Consider the following 22283-nt stretch of genomic DNA (forward strand, 5'->3'; position numbering starts at 1 on the left):
TGTGACAAAGGTTTGATGGAAGATTTTAGTTTAAACAAAGCATTTGTACTACAGAGCTAAAGCCGGTTTCAGCCGGGTTGGTATCAAAAGGGTTAAATATATTTATGTCTCTTTAAATTTTTTTCAATTGCTTCAGAACTTTACATTTTAGGGATCTGTGGGGCTGAATGTACACATTTGCCAAAAACACTGTAATATCCATGGCTAAGACAGGGAACCCTCACAGCTTCCATCCACAGATTGCATAAGAGGCATGAGAAGCATTATGTAATTGATGAGTGGTTCGTTAATTGATACTAATAAATTTAAATTCAATTCTTGCCACATCTTTAAGAAAGTTCTATTCTATCAGTGATTTTGTTCCTATTTGCACTTTGCATTAATACAATCGTTTTATTGTTACCTAACAATGTGAAATGTTATGGCATTCTTGTGTGTGTGTGTGTGTGTGTGTGTGTGTGTGTGTGTGTGTCTCTAAAACTGGTAACTGCATTGTAAAGAATGTAAGCCTTTCTTTTCTATTCCTTCTTTATCAATATTGGTATTCTTTTACTGGAAATAATTAAGAACAAATTCTATTCGATTCTTTTCTATTCATGTAAAGTATATAAATACCAAAACATTGGGTTAACCTAAACCAGAAATTTCAGGTTTATTCAACATTTGACTGATTGCTGTAAACTACGACAAGGAAAAAGACATGCCAATACCGTATTCGATATTATTATACGGAACATGTTGCTATTGTTATTGCTATAACAACAGAATGGTTAATGTCTTGTTTAGATATTTTTGTTTTCTTTTTAACAAAATTATCTTTATCTTTTATTGCCTCTGGATCTAACGGTAGTTGAAATGGTAACGGAATGAAACTATGAGCAGAAATGGTTGTGAGAAATTCAAGAAGATGGAAGGAATGCAAGAAGGGAAGAAAATAAAACTGATGGAATTCAAAGGAATTAATCAAACACAAAGAGAAAGAGAAGAATAGTTGTAAAACTTAATAATAAATTGTTTATTTAGTTTTATATATATATATATATAATATAATAATAATAATAATAATAATAATAATAATAATAATGATTATTATTATTATTATTATTATTATTATTATTATTATATTATTATTATTATTATTATTATTATCTGTATCTTCCCATGTTGGCCTGGAGAGTCTTGGTTATGTGAATTTGGATACATTGCATGTTGAATTGTCGATGCAAATAGTTTGCATTGCTAGATGCCCACCCCAACTGAGATAAGTTACCTGTAAAGAGAAACATCATCAAGTTACAGTAGACACCATTATCATCATCATCATCATTATCATCGTTTAACACCTGGTTCTCCCTGCTGGCATGGGTTGGATAGTTTGACGTAGAACTGGCTAGTAAGGAGCTGTCCAGACTCTAGCTGTCTGTTGTGGCATGGTTTCTATGGTTGGATGCCCTTCCCAATGCCAACCACTTAAAAGAGAGTGCTGGGTACATTTTACGTGTCACCATCGTGCTTTGAAGTGGCACCAGCAGCTGAAAGGAAAAGCCTCTTTGTGTGAAAGACAGCAATTTTACATAGTTTGATGTGTCTTATCAAGAACAGCAAATGGCCACATCTCTCGATCCCTTGTCATTTCCTCAGCAAGGCCCAGCATCTGAAGAACTTTTCTCACCACTTCGTCCCACATTTTCCTGGGTCAGCCCCTTCCACAGGACTCCTCTAAAATTAGTGCTCAACACTTCTTAACACAGCTGACCTTATCCATATGCATCACATGACCAAACCAGCACAGTCTTCTGTCTTGCACACAGCATCTGATGCCTCTTATACCTAAAATCATTTACACTCATGCATGCACACTGACATTACACATCCTGCAGGGCATGTAGGCTTCATTTCTTTCAAGTCTTCACAAGTCCTCTGCAGTCAAAACCCATGTTTCTCTGCCATGTAACATGGCTGTACGTCCACAGACATCATACAATCTGATTTTCACTCCAAGGCCCTTAGTTACCAACCAAGGTAGAAGCTCTCTGAACTTCATCCAGCCTGTTCTTATCCTAGTAACTACACTTTCAGAACTCCCTCCCCCACTGCTACCTTTGTCTCCAAGATAACTGAAGCCTTGGCCATTCCTCTCAAACTTATGCATATAATAAGCAAACAATGTAAATGCTACATTATTTACATTTGATGGATATTTGTCCTCATCTTGTTTGTTGTTACCACAACAGTTCGGCTGATATACCCTCCAGCCTTCATCAGGTGTCTTGAGGAAATTCTGAACCTGAGTTCTCGATCCTAAGGTATTTTTCAATGTTGTTGTTATTATTATTCAGGTCACTACCTGGAATCGAACTCGGAATCTTGAGGTTAGTAACCCGTGCTCTTAACCACTATGCCATAGTGGTTAAGAGCGTGGGCTACTAACCCCAAGATTCCAAGTTCGATTCCAGGTAGTGACCTGAATAATAATAATAATAATAATAATAATAATAATAATAATAATAATAATAATAGTTGTGATGCATGTGCCTGGTGTACCCTTATCAGACGGGTAGTCATGATGGGTATACTGTGCTTCGTATATTTTACCCCAGTGTCACTTTGATGGCATACTCTGCTCGCTCACTCAATAATAATAATAATAGCAACAACAACATTGAAAAATACCTTAGGAATGAGAACCCAGGTTTGAAATTTCCCCAAGACACTTGATGAAGGCTGGAGGGTATATCAGCCGAAACTTTGTGTTAACAACAAACAAGATGAGGACAAATATCATCAATTGTAAATAATGTACATAATTCCTCATCTCTTAAATATAGAAATGTAAACGCTGTAAAAAAAATTGGATGGACAGCTGTGTGAAAAAGTGTCACACCCTAGCAGTTGAGGGAGCCTGTTGAAGAGGTAGACCCAGGAAGACCTGGGATGAGGTGGTGAAGCATGATCTTCGAACATTGAGCCTCGCAGAAGCAATGACTAGTGACTAAAACCTTTGGAGATATGCTGTGCTTGAGAAGACCCAGCTAGCCAAGTGAGACTATAACTTGTGGCCTATGCCAGTGGTGTATAACCAGCCCACTTATGAGTACTCTTCAATCATTGGACAATGATTGCTTGCGAAGACCTGTTGTCGTTGCCAGTGCTGCCTGACTAGCCCTCGTGCCAGTGGCACATAAAAGCACCCATTACACTCACGGAGTGGTTAGCTTTAGGAAGGGCATTCAGCTGTAGAAACTCTGCCAGATCAGATTGGAGCCTGGTGCAGCTACCTCAGTCAAACCGTCCAACCCATGCCAGCATGGAAAGTGGATGTTAAACAACAATGATGAAGACTATGGAATAAAGAAGATCATGGATAAATATCATTCAAAGTAGCTGCTAAGTCACGTCTTAAAAAATGAAAGAATACATCAGAGTTGTCTTAAATATATTTATGAAAATAATGTTTTGGTAATAGTTGATTTTAGGGGTACTCTGTCAAATTTGACTTGGGAACTAAACAACGTAAGCAAACAACATATCCCAGATTCTGGTCACATACTCTGCTAGAAATAGCAGTCAAATCTTTCAAAAATATGCTACTGTATTCGAAGAAAAGACAGGAAAGATACATTCGATGTTATAGTGTGAGAAAAACTGTGGTGGAAAGACAGGATGGTCACAGTTAGAAGGCTTTTGATCCGGCTAATCTCGAGTGAGACCCACAGGACCAATAACAATCCCAAACTAAATTATTTCTTTCTAAAACAGTTGAATCTTAAAGCTACTTTCAGCAGAGTCAAGACTCAGAGAATGGTAAAGGTGTTTAAAATGAAAATAATGATTGCTGGAAACAAAGATGATGGCTGAGAAAGAGTGGAACCTGGTTGGGTGTGTGATGGATACTTAGCAACAAAGAAGTGTTCAAGCATCTTTGGCCTGCAGCTCTGCCAAACAGAACAGTTGCCATGACACCAAGCAGTGAAGCTGGGAATGAGCAGCTTTGGCAAGCAACCCCTATTGTAGGTCACATCTACCACATATTAAATTAACAACAACAATAAGAACAACATTTCCTATGGAGTAAGGGACAAGGAAAACCTAACTGAAAATTAAAAATAAGCAAAGTTTTCAGAAAATGCTGCCTTTTTCTCAAATTACTTGCAACAGTAGACACACTCTGTGTTTAATCTCGATTGATTGTAAATCTACAGAGCTTCCTCGTGACAGTGATTGACGACATTGGAATTGTGTGTGTGTGCGTACGTGTGTTTGCGAATTAATGCACCAGCTTTCTGGCTAATAGATTCTTGTTCATATTCAATTGCTGTGACATTCACTCGATACCTTTGTGAGATGAAGAAAATAAACAGATGCAAGCGAAGCAACAACATCCATCCAGACCCAAACAAATAATATCTCTAATCTAAAGAAGACTATTGTCTACGGAGGAACATTCCTCAAGTGTAAGGAAACAGTTTCGCTTCTAAACACCTAAGATTGGAATAATAGAATAGAAAAAAAAAAAAAAGAAAACAGAGAAGAAAAGCAAAACAAATCAGCAAAAGGTGTTCTGAAACAAGACACTGGGATTACTTTAATATAATTAAAAAAAAAAAGTCCTTCCTAAAAGACTGACAAGGGGGGGGGGGTGAAGCTGCTGTGTCAGGCAAATTCTAACATTGTCAGAAAGTGACTAAATAGAAAGCAATCAAGTGGAAATTAGGTGTGCGGGTGGGGGAGGGCAGCTGTAACCTATTTATTATGTGTGTGTGTGTGTGTGTGTGTTAATCTATATTGTGTGTGTATGTGTATAATATATGCACACACATGTAGGTTATTGGTTTCTCATCATTTCCCAAATTCCTAATTAATTACTTTATATATATACATATATATATATATATATAATATATATATATATATATATATATATATATATATACACACATACACACACACACACACATATATATATATATATATATACATATATATATATACATATATACATGTATATATGTATATACATTTATATATATATATATATACACACATATACATGTATATATGTATATACATTTATATATCATATATATATACACACATATATACATGTATATATGTATATACATTATATATTCATATATATATATGAATATATAATGTATATACATATATACATGTATATATGTGTGTATATATATATATATAGTGCATTAACAGTATTTTATCTCATTATTACATTGTGTTAAAGAATATCTCTGTAGACTTTTTTTTAAACACTCTGTATTCATCAATGAATGTAAACAGCAAATCTGGTGTATATAGTATTTTTGTGGATAGGGAAAGCAGGGGCCAACTGAACATGCTATATTTCAATCCTTTTAATCAGGGCTCACGAGAAGCAGCATCCCAACAACAACAACAACAACAACAACCAGCCCAGTATGCTAACAGGGTTTTCTTTCATTGCTATACTGTATGGCAGAATTACATTGCTAGATTTTTTTTTTAACATGTCTATGTATACCATATTCTTGTGAACTGGGAATGGCAGGAAATGCTATGTTTCTCTGTGTGTGTGTGTATATCTATGTATGTATGTGTGTGTGTGTGTGTATTGAGAGAAAGAGAAGTTAAATAGACAGGCAGATATACACACACACACACAAAGATTCTATAGAATATGCATCCAAACTTGAGGCAAAACTGCTAAACAACAATATGATATTTAAAATGACTTAAACAGATTTCATGTTGTCACTAAATGCCTAAATGATAGAAATTGATTTGAAAAACCAGAATTATTCCTTACAAAATAGATATGGCTTGGCACCTTTGTAAACATGAGATGATAATAGTACCACTTCTTTTGTCTGTTATTACGTTCTGAGTTCAAATTCTGCCGGGGTCGACTTTGCCTTTCAGCCTTTCAGGGTTGATAAATGAAGTACCAGTTGCGTATTGGGGTTGATCTAATTGACAGGCCCCCTCCCCAAAAATTTCAGGCCTTGTGCCTGGAGTAGAAACGGATACTAGTACCACTTCTGTGCATGAAGATTTTAACATGCTTTTTCAGTTGGAAGATATTGGCAAAGTTTCTTAGGGTTTGCTACTGGCATTAAACAGCCACTGCTGGCTACCTTGGAATGGCAAAGTAAGGTGATTCGAAAATCAAGGATGAATTGATCCATGCTTGCATTTTCAGAAACCATTTGCAAGAAGAAGTTTAGTGATTCCAACAGAAACCATTTCCCATGAAAGGAAAACATCATCATCATCATCGTTCGTTTTCCATACTGGTATGGGTTGGACGGTTTGGCTTGCCAGACCTCAGTCAAACAATCCAACCCATGCCAGCATGGAAAGTGGATGTTAAACGATGATGATTTCCTTTCATGGGAAATGGCTTCTGTTGGAATCACTAAACTTCTTCTTGCTAAAAACACACACACACACGCGCACGCAATACACTGCCATGCAGTTTCAGTTTATTGTGAAGGCATTGGTCTGCCCAAAGCAATAGTAGAAGCTAGCTGCCCTAAATGTCATACAATGGGTTTGGAACTAAATCTAATGGTAACAAACTCCTTAATCACAAAGCCTTGTCTGAATCTTCAAATTAATTGTTTAAAAATTATAAACAATATGAAAACATCGTTAAAAAGATTAACTCACACTTGATGGTAGATAGCGAAAAAATAATGTATAGGCACAGGTGTGGCCGTGTGGTAAGAAGTTTACTTCCCAACCATGTTGCTCTGAGTTTAGTCCCACTTCATGGCGCCTTGGACAAGAGTCTTCTACGATGAACTTCAGACTGACCAAAACATTGTGGGTGAATTTGGTAGATGGAAACTGAAAGAAGCCCATTGCATGTGTGTATGTCTTTGTGTCCATATTTATCCCCCATCACTCCTTGGCAGCTGGTGTTGGTGAGTTTATGTCCCTGTAACTTAGGGGTTGGATAAAAGAGACTGATAATATAATTACCAGGCTTTAGAGAAATTGGTACCAGGGTTTATTCATTTGACTAAAATTCTTCAAAGCAGTATCTCAGCATGGCTACAGCCTAATAACTGGAGCAAGTGAAAGGCACACACACATGGCTGTGTGGAAAGAAGCTTGCCTCCCAACCACATGGTTCCGGGTTCAGTCCCACTGCATGGCACCTTGGGCAAGTGTCTTCTACTATAGCCTCGGGCCAACCAACCAAAGCCTTGTGAGTGGATTTGATAGATGGAAACTGAAAGAAGCCTGTCGTATATATATATATATATATATATATATATATATGTATATATTTATGTGTGTGTGTCTTCGTGTCTGTGTTTTTTCCCCCACCGTTACTTGAAGACTGATATTGGTGTGTTTATGTCCCTGTAACTTAGCAGTTCAGCAAAAAAGACTGATAGAATAAGTACCAAGCTTACAAAGAATAAGTTCTGGGGTCAATTTGTTTGACTAAAAGGCAGTGCTCCAGCATGGCTGCAGTTAAATGACTGAAACAAATAAAAGAATACATATATATATATATATATATATATATATATACACACATATACATACATACATATATATCATCATCGTCGTTTAACGTCCGTTCTCCATGCTAGCATGGGTTGGACGGTTCAACCGGGGTTCTGGGAAGCCAGAAGGCTGCACCAGGCTCCAGTCTAATTTGGCAATGTTTCTACAGCTGGATGCCCTTCCTAACGCCAACCACTCCGTGAGTGTAGTGGGTGCTTTTTACGTGCCACCTGCACAGGTGCCAGGCGGGGCTGGCAACGGCCATATATATTCTATATATTCTATATATACATACATACATATATATATTCTACACACTGCTCTTTCTATTGACCATCTTCTTTAAATATTTGTCAATCCATCATTACAGAATCACTTTGGAATATTCTTCCTGTTCCGCTTTCCTCTCTGCAAATTCCTTGTATTCTTCCTTCATGACTTTCTTTCTTTATTATTTTCTTTCCTGTTTCCCCTCTCAGATGCAAGCAGTATGTCATTTTGACTCACATTTGTCAATATACCTGTAAAAATATACACACACATATATAAACAATTTAAGAAGTAAAAATTGATAGTAAAAAAAAACCAAAAAGAACCCCCATACTTGCACACACAGACATGCACACGCAAATATGCACATGCAAGAATTACAAATTAGCATCCAGTTTATTCCAGGGTTGATAAAAATAATAAAAAGAAATTCAAAGCAGTAAAATAACAATATATGAACAAAAATGTGTAAAACTAGTTATCAGTGTTTGTAAAGAAAGATATCCCATTTCAAAATTGCAGATTATCATGACAGAAAAGTTATCTCACAAATAACATCGAAATAAAAGACAACGCTAAACCAGATTTGATGCTGTTTTAGGATCATAAATATTTCTAAAACCAGACCAAAAACAGAAAAAGAAAATCAAAAAGAAACAATGAAATAAATTCTCATCACTGTTATTATTATTATTATTATTATTATTATTATTATTATTATTATTATTATTATTATTGTTATTTAGTAGTCCCATTTTAATCGCGTGCTTTCACTGCACTACCGAGTGGTGAGGTGGCAGAATCGTTAGCATGCCGGCCAAAATGCCTAGTGGTATTTCCTCCGTCTTTACATTCTGAGTTCAAATTCTGCCAAGTCGACTTTGCCTTTCATCCTTTTGGGGTCGATAAAATAAGTAGCAGTTTAGTATTGGGGTTCATGTAATCGACTTAGCTTCTTCCCCGGAATTACTGGCCTTGTGCCAAAATTTTAAATCATTATTATTATTATTGAGTGAGAGCATAATGCATTCCATCACAGTGGCCCTGGGGTACAAATATACAAAGCCCAGTATACCCATCATGACTACCTGTCTGATAAGGGTACACCAGGCATCACAACCACATGTGTGCAACATGATGATGTTATATCAAGACAAGCAGCACATGACCTTGCAAGTGAGGCCCAGTTAGAATTTTCTTCAGATTGAGTAGCTTATTATTATTATTATTATTATTATTATTATTATTATTATTATTATTATTATTATTATTAAGGTGGCAAGCTAGCAGAAACATTAGCATGCCAGGCAAAATGCTTTGTGGCATTTCCTTCATCTCTACATTCTGAGTTCAAATTCCATCGAGATCGACTTTGTCTCTCATCCTTTCCAGAAATAAGTACCAGTTGTGTACAGGGATTAATGTTATTGACTAACTGCCCCACCCTCCCCAAATTCCAGGCCTTGTCCCTGTTGCAGAAAATATCATTGTTGTTGATGTTGTGCCTGTATTTATTTCACTGACAAGAGATACAGCTATATCACACGGAACCAAGGAGTTGTATAGAGATCAACCTGTGTAGATATGTAAAGTCTGTATTTAATAATTGATGCAGATACGGCCATGGTTGAAGGCTCTGTGCCTAAGAAGTTCCCTTTGTGCAGTTCCACGTTTGACCCTGATGGTCAAATTGGTTTAGATGCCTGCTATCCACAATGGCCCTCACATAGAACTCAAGCTTAGAAAGAGATACTAAGAACTGGTAACTTCATTCTTTGGGTCATTCCATGTTCCTATTCAGAACTGCAGATATTTTGTAGAGTATTCAATAACACTGATTACAAAGAGGAGGGTGGAGATTTTATTGTTTATAGTCTTCAAATGAAATGCTTGCTGACCATGATTTCAAAGTATTAGCAGCATCGTCAGGCTTTTATATATTCGATTAAGTATCCAGAACAAAAATCCACCCAGTACCTTCAGGTTTCGTATGACCTGAAAATTTATATCTCAATCATCCAGCTTGTAGCTTTGTAGAATCAAAACTACAAGTCGATGTTTGGGATACATTATTAGCTCTTGTAAAGTCCAGGATGAGGTTCGTTCTGGCTCCAGTTACTGAATTAATTGTACTTTAGTATTGAGTACTCTTTCTATATGTTACCATGAATGTATGTGTGTGTGTTTATAAGCTCTCATAATCTATGATACACAGAAACACATGTTCACATACATACACCGGAGACAGAAGCAAAGAGATTTGAAACTAATAAGCTAGTAATATCACCTCTCTTTCTCTCTCTTTCTCTCTCTCCTCTCTAATAATACAGATGGACAACTTCTCACCAATCATACCAAACATATGGCATTTATTGATGTACTCATCTATTTCTTTGTCTATTCATTTGCACTTTATATTTTTCATAATATTATTACACTTCTGATATTTTGAATCATGAATTTTTATCATTATTATTATTATTATTATCATCATCATTATTATCGTTCTTCTTATTCTTCTTATTATTATTGTTGTTATTATTCTGGAAAGCCCGTAATTCATGTATTTTCATCTTCCTATATATTTACAGCATTCCAGCTTGTTAAAAACCATTAACAGCAAATCCATAAATCCAAGAGAGCACCACTGGACTTTAATATTCATAAGCTGATGACCAGTCACCACATCTGACTCAACCAGAGGCCGTCGCTCATTTGTAAAGGCTTTAAGTCTATCCAACAACTTCACCCAACCAATATAAATATCCAACTCATTAAATGGTAAGTTATACATCCTAAATATGTCCTCCCCTCTTGTAATTTCTGTTTAAGAGAAAAACTTATGCGATTAGTGATCTGGTCTAAATTTCAGCTTGTTCCACCAATATATCTGCAAACGCAGACACACACATACAGAGAACAAAAGATTAACACAGATATACTTTGACTGACATATGTATTTTTAAATATAATGAATGATGGTAGGGACCGTAGAAACCCAGTAGCTGAAAGCTATAAAAAGACTAATGATATATGGATGTGTGTATATACTTTTTTTTTATTGGTTTCTGTCATAGGACTACAGTAACATGGGGGGCAGCCTTCCAGTACTTTTTAGTCGATCATTTGTGCATGATTATATATATATATACACACACATATATATACACACACATATATATATGTATGTTTGTGTGTGTTGTGACTGCGTGTGTATCGTTGGCGATTTTTTTCCTCTGTTTTCCCTTCCTTGGATTTTTCCTTTTTCTATGTTTCTGACGAAGAGCTCCGCTTGAAACGTTAAATCCTCCTTCCTTCTTTCCTTTCCTGAGCGTCCAATAACACTGTACTTGTTTCACGTCCTCGCATTGTTGTGTTTTCATGTTTGGATTAACTATATATATATATATATAGATATAGATATAGATATAGATATATATAGATATATGAGTGTGTGTGTGTGTAAGTATATATACACATATACGCATACTTTGGTGTGTGTGTGTGTGTGTGTGTATATGTCATCAACATCATCAACAATATTTTAACTTCCACTTTTCCGTGCTTGCCTAATTTGGATGGAATTTGTTGAGGTGGACTTTCCCTCTACAGCCAGATGACCTTCTTATAACTAACCTTCATCCATTCCCAAAATGTTTTCCAATGACCAGACATGTTTTCATGGAAGACTGGAAATGAGGGATGCTGACTGCATAACTGTAACACACGCTTACGGCTATCATGCAACATCAGGACAAGGAGACAGTATCACACACACACACACGTAAGCAGGCAGACAGGCAGACAGACAAATTCAATCCTATTTTACATAAATGGAGGAGAGTAGATGCTAAAATGGATGATAATGTTTTTTATTCCAAATTATCATCCATGTTAACCTCTAATCTCCCCCATTTATGTAAAATAGGATTGAATTTGTTGAACTTTGTTTTATAAGTGAAATCATATATTTTATATATCTACGTAACTTTTCATATCTACCCCTAATTTACACCAGTAAATTCAAAGTACAAAGAAATAACATTAGAAATCTTTTGGAAACTGCTCCAATTAAAGGACAAATTCACATTCAACCTTTTAAAAAGCACATGTGTATATATATATATATATATATATACTTTATTATTATCAAAGCTGCAAAAATATATATCACAAAATCTGCTACTCAGGGTTTCCCATTGCCATTCGTCAGACAGTTCTCAATCTAAACTGTCCGATGAACAGGAATGTGAAACTCTGAGTAGCAGTTTTCTGTGGTGTTTTTGCAGCTTTAATAATGATAAAGCATATTACTCTACCTCGGGTATTCAAGTACTATTTTTTCCCTCCTTGCTTTACATTTATGTGCTTACGTTGATGTGTGTGTGCGTATATATATATGTATATGTATATAAATATATGTATATATATATATATATATCAGTAATAATATAGGGTGAAATTAATTAATTTGGAATAATCATTAATTTCACCAAGTAGATTTCGGCATGTAAAAGCCCCATTCGAGGAAGGTTTAAGTAATACTAAGTAATTAAGGGTTTAGTAACGATTTGCCTCACCACACACCGAGTTTAGAAATAGCAGTCAAAGAGTTATGGCTATTCTTTCTACTTAAAAGGGAGATCTCAGTAAAACCACAGCACTTAGACTGCTATTTCTAAACTCGGTGTGTGGTGAGGCAAATTGTTGCTAAACCCTATATATATATATATAATAGTGGTACAACAAGGCACCAATGTTTACTGGAAAGAGCAGTTGATAATTTTACAATGCTATAGTAAAGCTTTACTGTGAAAGGTGTGTGAGGGCAGCAAACATAAAAAACTTTATCTTACTTCTAGGAAGAACATTAGATAAAATTGTGGTAGAAGCCTTGGTCTCAGGACCCCTCATGTCTAGAAGCTGAGGTTGGGGGTAAGCAAGGGCATGGTCCCTATAGAAAATCCAGCTCCAAAATAGCCTCATGATAGCAAGGGAGAATGGGCACCAGCCAGCCCAAGGTTGGGGTGAGCTGCACCTGCCTACCTTGGTTGCTATGGTATTACGGTAGATCCAGCCACCCCCATTAATGGGGACAAAACCCAGATTTAAAAAACTGGATGATGATGATGATATATATATAGCGAGAGAGAGAGTTTGATGTTTTTATACTAACTGTATACTTTGTCTAATTAATCTCATTACTTATTCGCAATAAGAATTACATATAATCAATAACACCCATGTTTTCCCTACTCATATGTATATATCGTTACGTGTTTAATGTTTAACTACTTTATTTTGTTGCGGATATTGCTTAGCTGGATGCAATTCCAGTTCATAGCACTTGAGGCACAGTACGTAACCTTAGAAACTTGTTTTTATTGCTAGTGAACTATCAGTGTTTTGTGTATGCCTATATGTGTGCGTGTGCATGCACACACAGGCACAGATGTACATGTAGACATGCAGATGTATATATTTATATGTATGCATGTATGTGTAAAAATATATTTATACACATCTATGTATAACACTACATACATATTAACACAATTATATATATATTTAAAACTGCATTTATATTTGTACATAAACACACCTATATATGGAAAATAGACTCTAAATGATGATGATGATGATGATGATGATGTGGCGGTGGTGGTGGTGGTGGTGGTGGTGGTGGTGGTGGTAGTAGTAAGCAGACAGACAGACAAACAGAATATGATGGATTCACACTGCTGTTAAATGTAACAAAGTGAAAACACCCTTAGGTGATGTAGAATAACATATTTATTGGAAGCTGAATCAGATGTGAGTTGCTACTCATTGCTACTCAGCATTTCTTGGTCCTAACATCTGTAGCCCCCAAAAATTACAAAATTAACAAACTCCAAATACGAGGGAAAGTCAAAAATTATCCACACTGTTGCCATAACATACCTTTGTTAGGGTCACACCACTTTCTGCGCATGCGTGCTTATAGTTGGTACTATTGTGGTCACATGATCGAAGTCTGAGCCTGATTGTGCCATTTTTCTTTCTGGCTTTACAGTGAAAGCCTGGCCGCTCCACAAGCAATGTGCATCAAAGAACAAAAAGCAGTGATCTGATTTCTCTGGTTGGAAGGTGCGTCAGGTGCTGGAATTCATTGGAGGCTTTTAGCACAATATGGGGACAATACACTATCATGTGGAAGCACATATGAGTGGATTGAGAAGAAGTTTAAAAGGGGTCAGACAAGTGTGATGCATGAAGTGAGAGCAGGATACCCATCAACCTGCGCCACTGACAAGAAGATTCAGCAAGCTCGAGAGATGGTAACGGTGAACTGGTGAGTTATCATCGATTTGGTAGCTTGTTCTCTGCAGATTAGTCATGGTTCTGCCTATCAAATCATCCACAATGAGCTCGGCTTCCATAAAGTTTGTGCAAGATGGGTGACAAGAGCACAAGTGCAAACGTCTTGAGGTCTGCCAACATTTATTTGATTGCTACAACAATGAGGGCAAGGAATTTTTGAGCATAGATGAAACGTGGGTCCATCATTATGAGGCAGAATCCAAAAGACAGAGTATGGAGTGGAAACATCCTGGCTCACCAGTGACAAAGAAATTCAAGAGTCAGTCTTCTGCAGGAAAGGTGATGCTAACCCTTTTTTGGGACTCAAAAGGGCCTATACCGGAATACTACCCAGAAAAGGGGTTTACAATCAACAGTGCAAGATGCAGTGCTTTGCTCTCCTTCCCTCCTATCATTCTTGTTAGTTGTGAGGGTTCTTTAATCTTGAAAACTACATGGCAACCCCACTAGTAGTGGAGTCACAAACAATGCATCCGGCACCCTCTGTAAAGTGGCTGATGAACTGAGCAGAGACAACACAGGGCTGAGAGGACTGTTTCATTTTCAATTCTGAATCTGGCCTACTTCCTGTCTCATTGTTTTGATATTTTCCTCCTAATGACTATGTAGTTATTATTATGACAAAACAATGAGACAGGAAGTAGACCAAATCCAGAATCGAAAATTAGAGAGTCTTCTTGGCCAGATTCATTAATCTGGGAAATACTACACAGTTATGTCGACATTCACTATTAAGTACCATGGCTACCATTTTCCACCAATATCTGTTTTCAACTGAGGAGATTAATGGAATTAGCTGCACAGAAAAAATTGTGGAACTTCAAAAGATAGACTGTAGCTGCCTTGGGTGGCAGACTTAATTTGTCACACCTTGTTTAACATCACTCTTCAGTGCTCAGGTGCTTTTAATGGAATTCATCCTTTTGTAAGCATTTGCCCTGGGATTCCATTCTGAAAATAATTGCCTTCACCCACCTCTCAAGGAGACCCTGCAAAAGGTTACGGATGGCAAATATATACACACACACGCACACATACACAATATACATACATACATACATATATATATATATATATATATATATATATATATATATATATTATATATATATATATATATATAAATATAAACAAAATAGAATGAAAAAACTACAGAATATTTGTATTATATGGTTAAAGAATATATTAAAATTGTCATGTTAGGAAAATGATATAAAATTTTGTGTGTGTGTGTATATATATATTTCAAAGGAAACTTTTCATAAAGATTTATATGTATATGTGTGCTGAACAAATATTGTTGTAAGAAAATGAATGTGTGTAAATAAATATATGCATATATATCTGCACACACATATGTTTGTGTGTGTGTGTGTAGGCATACATATAGTTGAGAAGTTTGCATTCTAACCATGTGGTCTTGAGTTCAATTCCCACTGTGTGACAACTTGTACAACTTTTGTCTTCCACTATAGCCCTGGGCCAAACAAAATGTTATGAGTAGATTTTGGATGTAAACTTAAGAAAGCCCATCTTGTGAGTGTGTGTTTTTGCATGTTCTCTAGTTAAGACATCATGTGATGGCCATAAGTGAGTGTCAACATCATACAAGTGAAGTTGTTCATTTCCAATCTTCTGTAAAAACATGTCTGGCCCTGGGGGAAATATTATCTTGCTTGGAAACAAGTAAGGGTTGGCAACAGGAAAGGAATCCAGTTCTAGAAAATCTGCCTCAACAAATTCCGTTTGACCCATGGTAAAGTAGACATTAAATGGTGTGTGTGTATGTGTGTGTATTTCAGCATCTCTTTATTCCTTGTTGACTGTGGCCAGTTTATCCAATTTTGCATCTCTAGTCTTCAGTATTATCTGCTGTATGCCTAAGGCAACCTATTTCATTTGTTTGGTTAATGTTTACCAATGGGTCACCAATTATATGAAAGCTAATGTATTTCTTGAGCAGTTTGATATCGATGACCCCCAAATAGCGAACTCTTCCAGAAATTCATTAGCTTTCATATAAAAAAAAACAAAAGCTAATGTATTTCTTGAACAGCAGAAAGCAGTGCATGTGTCTCCCACCAAATTCAAATATCTCAGAAGTAACTTTGGTTAATTGTCTTAATTGTACTTAATATTTCTTAGTTAAATTTACTTAACATTTTCCAGCTTGTTCACAAATAAAATAAATAGCTGTTGTTGTAGCTTGACTTTCTATAGAGTGGGTTGGAGAGTATGCGGTAAACAAAAGTTGGAGAGTTGACAACAGCTCCCAGTCCACTTATGGAGAGCAAAGTGTAGAGAGCGAGACTGTTGAGAGTGAGAGACATTATTGTCTTTTGTGAAAGTTTCTTTTTAAAAGCTTTCCAGATGGTAGATAAACTTTATGTATGTACTTAGCATACATGCATACATATAGGAATATTAAAGGAAATAGAGAAACACAATTGACATATTAATTTATTAACATTATAATATAACATAATTATACTATAAAAAATATCACAAATAATTAAAACAAATATATGTTCTACTCAGACTTTCAGTTTTAGTATGGAGGCGCAATGCTGGTGAGTTTATGCCCCTGTATCTTAGCAGTTCGGCAAAAGAGATCGACAGAATAAGTACTAGGCTTACAAAGAATAAGTTCTGGGGTTTTTATTCCACTCTAAATGATTTGCAACGTTTGTTTTTGCATCAGATGGAATTCATTGAGGAATATATTTTAATGGCCTGATACCCTTCATCACACCAACTCTCACTTATTCATAAACAAGGTAATATTTTCCCATAGTCAGACATCTTTACATGGAGGACTGGAAAATAAAGGACCCTGCTTATATGACAGTGGTGCTTGTCTACAACTGTCTCATGATGTCAAAACAAAGAGAGAGAGAGACTCATATAGCATCTTTCTGTTTTTGTCTACCAAACCCCCAACAAGGCTTTGTTTGGAAACTCCAGAGTATAGTAGAAAACGTGTAAATTTGGATTCATTCCCTAATATTTATTATTATTATATATATATATATATATATATATATATGTATATACATATATATATATCTGTATGTATGTATGTATGTTAGCAGTACTTATGGAAATTTTGCCATCCATTTTGTAATACAGTGTCAGCCATAAATATCTCTCTCCTCCATAATAATAATAATAATCCTGTCAGTTCCTCCATGATCGTTTGCTTAATTTCAGTTCTCTGCATTCATGTTTTCTCTTCCAGCAAGTTTTCTCATCTGGTTTTCACAAAATATTCTTGCCTATCATCTTCTTCATCATTTTGCCTTCTTTCTTGATTAACAATTCTCATCTTTTCCCTATCAGCTTCATTAACACTTTATTCCTAATTTTTATTTCTTCTTTTTGCCCTTTCCCCTACCTTTCTCTCCCTTTTTGATTTAGTTCTTGCTATCCTTCTCTGTGATCGTTGTCCACTGTTACACACCAAACTCAATTTCAGTTATAAAATAACTTAAGAAGCACTTCATATTATAATAGGTTTTAACATGTGAATCCAGGACAATATACACTCTCTCTCTCTCTCTCTCTCTCTCTCTCACACACACACATTCACAAAATAGATTTAGATACAACCCAAAGCTACACTAAAGGGCCTCAGCCTAAGGTGTCATACGCTGCATGTTCATACCTGAGACTACATGGTTACAAAGCAAACTTCATACTTAAAAAACAATCAAACACTTGTGTTTCATATTTACTTCCAATGTTTTTTCAAATTGCCACTTCATCAAAACTTGAAATTTACTGTAAAGACCCAAAGGTTTCTTTTCTTTTTCCCTCGGATTTTATCCTTAATTCTACTTTCAACTTCTCTTGATGTCTTTTATCAACAGTAATGTATCCCTCATGATGTTGGGACATCAAAATCCTTTTAAGCTGCAGACAAATTGCTTTGCAGGATTTAGCGACCATCTTTTACCATTCCAAAATCCTGCTGGTATCGACTTAGCCTTTTGTCTTACAAGGATCGATAAAAGAAGGCACCAGTCAAGAAGGAGATAGATTCCTTTGACTCTAGCTTCACCTAAATTTAAGGTCCTGAGCTCATGTAAGGAATGAAGTTCAGGTACCTCTTCTGATTTGCACAAAACCTAAGACTGGTAAAGCATCTTATTTTATTTTGCCTAGTTGTCTGAAATATTAGCTGGTTGTTTTGAAAGGAAGTTAACTATAATAGCTTGTTGTCCTATCCCAGGGGAAGATTCATCTCTTATTTGCTTAACATTGCTGAAAGTGAAATCAGGTTAGGATTCATTTTAAAAAAGAATTTTTTGCTGTTTTTTTTTTGTTATGGCTTAATCAGGGTTTCTTTTCTTCTCTCCATATTGACACTGGGGTGGACGTGCTTGAGTACAAAAGCTGAGTACATTTGCTTGCCTGCAATAGCAGTAGACTGCTCCATAAATGAGATTAGGAGATTATTTAGCCACCCTGGTGACAGGCAACAAGAGTGTCAGTGTGCCGGGTGTGGGTCTGTGCAGGTGAGGTGAACCAGCAGCAGCAGTAGTAGTAGTAGTAGTAGTAGCAGTGGTAGGCATGGTAAATTTGTCATGTAAATAACACATAATGAAAGCCTGAGGAAATTAAATTAAGGAAACAAAATAAAAACCAAGAAAAGAAAGAAATACAGGGAGGGGTGGGCAGGTGGGTGGGTGAGTAAATTATAGAGTAGAAGACAAGAGATTTCCAAGTAAATATCATCGCAATGACTAAAGCTGATTGGAATGTGATGATGACTGATGACAAATGAGTGGACAACTACCGACTTTACTACACAACAATCATCACAGACATAAGAACGGCCAAGGGAGTGGGAAGAGCAATAGCAGTAGTGGTGGTGGTGGTGGTGGTGGTAATGGAGGAGTGGTGGCAGGGGTGACAGTGATGTGAAGTTATTACAATGTTAATAACTTACCAGGACACTAGTAAAAAGAAACGCTGGGGTGGAGATACACATTCAAACACACACACAAATACAGATCTGCACACACACACACATACATACACATTCAAACACATACACATATACAGACCTGCATACACACACAGGTACACACACTTGCATGTGCACACACACACCCATGTATTGGATAAATTTTGGTGAGGAATAAACAAGAAAGAAAAAAAAAGACCGAACTAAAGAAAGTTGTAAATGTTAAGATATATTGTAACCAATGCTAATTAAGACATTAGAGTTTGTATTATAATTAAACAACATCTAACACACCAAACTATTTTCTCTTTAATTACAAAAACCAAAAAAAAGTATAATTAGCAAATCTTACATAACCATTGCCTTTACACACAAACATGCATATATATATATATATATATATATGTATGTATGTTCTGTTTTTTAACAAGCAGAACAAAGAATCTAGAGACGATAATTATTTTGTTTTCAACTTGATTCTAAAAATGGAAAATGTAAATACAGTGTTTTAACTGGCCGAGCTGAGCTGCTCAGGTGATTTTGTACTAAGGATCCCCCCCCCCCTCTACATAGAACCCACTCGTCCAACCATTCCACCCGAAACCATCTTAAGGTAAGTGTTATGAGTGCTTTAGCACCAGGTCCTGGGACTGCCTGTCAACCAATGAATAATGTAATTTTGTCAGATTTTGCTAGTTGTTAAAGCCCATGGCCTAGTATTTAGAGGGTTCCTGATCATAAGACCATGGGTTCAATTCCTGGGTCAAGCAATGCTTTGTGTCATTGAGCAAGTCTTTTCATTTTTGCATTGCTCCATTCATTCAATTGTAATGAGTTGCAGCAGGCTGTGGTTGTTGCAGCTTTTTCTTTCGCTGCCATATTCTAGATTCTAGATGTCCCGTTGGATCAAAGGTGAGTAATAAGGGCATCTCTGTCTGTTTGTCACTAACTAGACATGTAAACAAGTAGCAAAAGCATAGCTAAGCAAACCATACTCATTCATATATGACATCTGGCTGAAAGGGTTGGTACTAACCAGCTTCTTTGGTACTCAAGCCTACAAGCACACGTAAATGTAGCCCTGGTTCCTCCTTCTCCTCTCAGCCTTTACTCTATCTCTTACCTTCTAGACACTTCACCTCTTCCCTAAAAGACTTTGTCCAGTCATTACTCCACAAACCAGTGACCCCCCTCACACACACACCACCATCATCATCATTAACAATAACAACAACAAAATTATTTGCACATCGAACAAAATGCCTGGTGGTATTTCTTCTGGCCTTTCATTCTGTGTTCAAATGTTGCTGAGGTTGACTTTACCTGTCAACATTTCGGGGTTGATAGAATAAGTACCAGTTGAACACAGGGTTAGGGTTAGGGTTAGCAGAAAGAATTATTATCATCACTTCTTTTTTAGCAAAGCAAATATTTATGCTGCATCAATCATGTCAGCCTGGGTTCTTTCATGAAATCCTTCTCCTGCCTTTCTCAATTATCTAGGAAGTTCTTATCCAGTCATTTGGAATTGTACTCTATGAGCACATCATAGACATAAATCTCTCACTGGAATAGTTAGTTCCAAGAAGGTCTTGAACAGAGCAACACTACACTGTTCCAACATCAACCATCTAGGTTCACTCCTCTTCACTATGTCTGTGGGCTGAAGGTCATTTGTACAACCTTCTCAGTGCTTAGAGTGGTAAAACGTCCCATTTAAATAGCTTGCGGCATTGAGAGAATTGCAGGTCTTCGGCTTGCTTATGGAAAATGACTTCCAAGCCAGATTCTAAAAGTGGTAGGAATGCTGGAACCAGTGGATTGCTACGTAAAGTAACAATTTCAATGAAGGTGATGTTAAAACTTAGGTAAATAATTTTTTATCAATCATGACTTGTCCAGGAACTTCTTCATACCAATATATATATATATATATAAAATTTAAATAATGAGGGAGATAAATTGAATATTAATTTAATTAATATCAATTTAAAACCAGTAGTCTAGCATATAAAAATCTGAAAAATCAGAGAACATTCCAATACATGTGTATATTTAGGGCTAAAAACCACTATGTGGACAGCCATATGCTAGAAGTAGATCACATACGATCAAACTACAAAGAAAAAATGTTCTCCAGAGAAAATTCAGCGAACACCAGAACATAGGAATTTAGCGTGCCAGAACTCAGACATTTAAAATTAACCCCAATGTAATCGGTGGAACTAAGCACGTGTCTGTTTTTATACGGAAAACTGGTGGTTAGTTTTACAAATTATATTGATTTTGGAACGATCGTACTGATGAATCTACGGACGACGGATTACGTAAGTAATTTATTCGGTAATAGACGAAACTGGTATACGATTAATTCTTGATTTTTATATAATTTTCATCTGTCTTACACGCCTATATATATATTACACACACACACACATTTTTTCATTGGTGATAATGAAAAAGTGAAGTGTTCTGTTCTGATATTGAGAGCAAGTTTTTTCTAGGTTAATCCAGTGTCCTGTTATTCTAGAATCTCCTCATGTCTGAGGAACTGACTGCACATTAACACAGCTCTAGATTATCATGCCACCAGATTAACTTAAATAAACTCTGTGTGTGTGTGTGTGTGTGGACGTATGTGTTTTACATTCACAAGGAATCCCCCAACAGTGACATATAGATACAATAATAGTTTCAAATTTTGGCAAAAGGCCAGAAATTTTGAGGGGAGGGGCTAATTCAGTTACATTGACCCCCACTGCTCAACTGGTACTTATTTTATCGTCCTTGAAAGGATGAAAGGGAGAGTCAACCAGAACAGAACTTGAACTCAGAACACCAAGATGGCTGTAATGCCACTAAGCATCTCACCCAGTATGCTAATGATTCTGTCAGCTCCCCATCTATGTTGATGCAATAAAGTGTGTATATGTTTATCCCACGTATTTCAGAAGAGTCACTTCTGTAATCAGGGAGAAGATTAATCAATTCATGTTTCCTCTGAGTTTATATTATCGTACGCAGATATATTGTACGCACACACACATACGTATATTTATTATTTGATATGATATACATACACACACACATATATATATACACACATATATACATACACTTATATATATATTTATTATTTGATATGATACACACACACATA

The 22283-nt window shown here is 36.2% G+C and overlaps 1 long non-coding RNA gene across 1 annotated transcript in view; it reads left to right on the top strand.

Annotated features, from left to right (window-relative positions):
- The window catches only part of LOC118765302, a 114329-nt gene that overhangs the window by 71430 nt on the left and 20616 nt on the right, over positions 1 to 22283 (top strand). Inside the window, exon 2 of the long non-coding RNA XR_005001141.1 lies at positions 10383 to 10572. This is a non-coding gene — a long non-coding RNA (uncharacterized LOC118765302). The remainder of the gene's footprint in view (positions 1 to 10382; positions 10573 to 22283) is intronic.

The sequence above is a fragment of the Octopus sinensis genome, linkage group LG11 (genome assembly GCF_006345805.1).
Source record: "Octopus sinensis linkage group LG11, ASM634580v1, whole genome shotgun sequence".
NCBI lineage: Eukaryota > Metazoa > Mollusca > Cephalopoda > Octopoda > Octopodidae > Octopus > Octopus sinensis.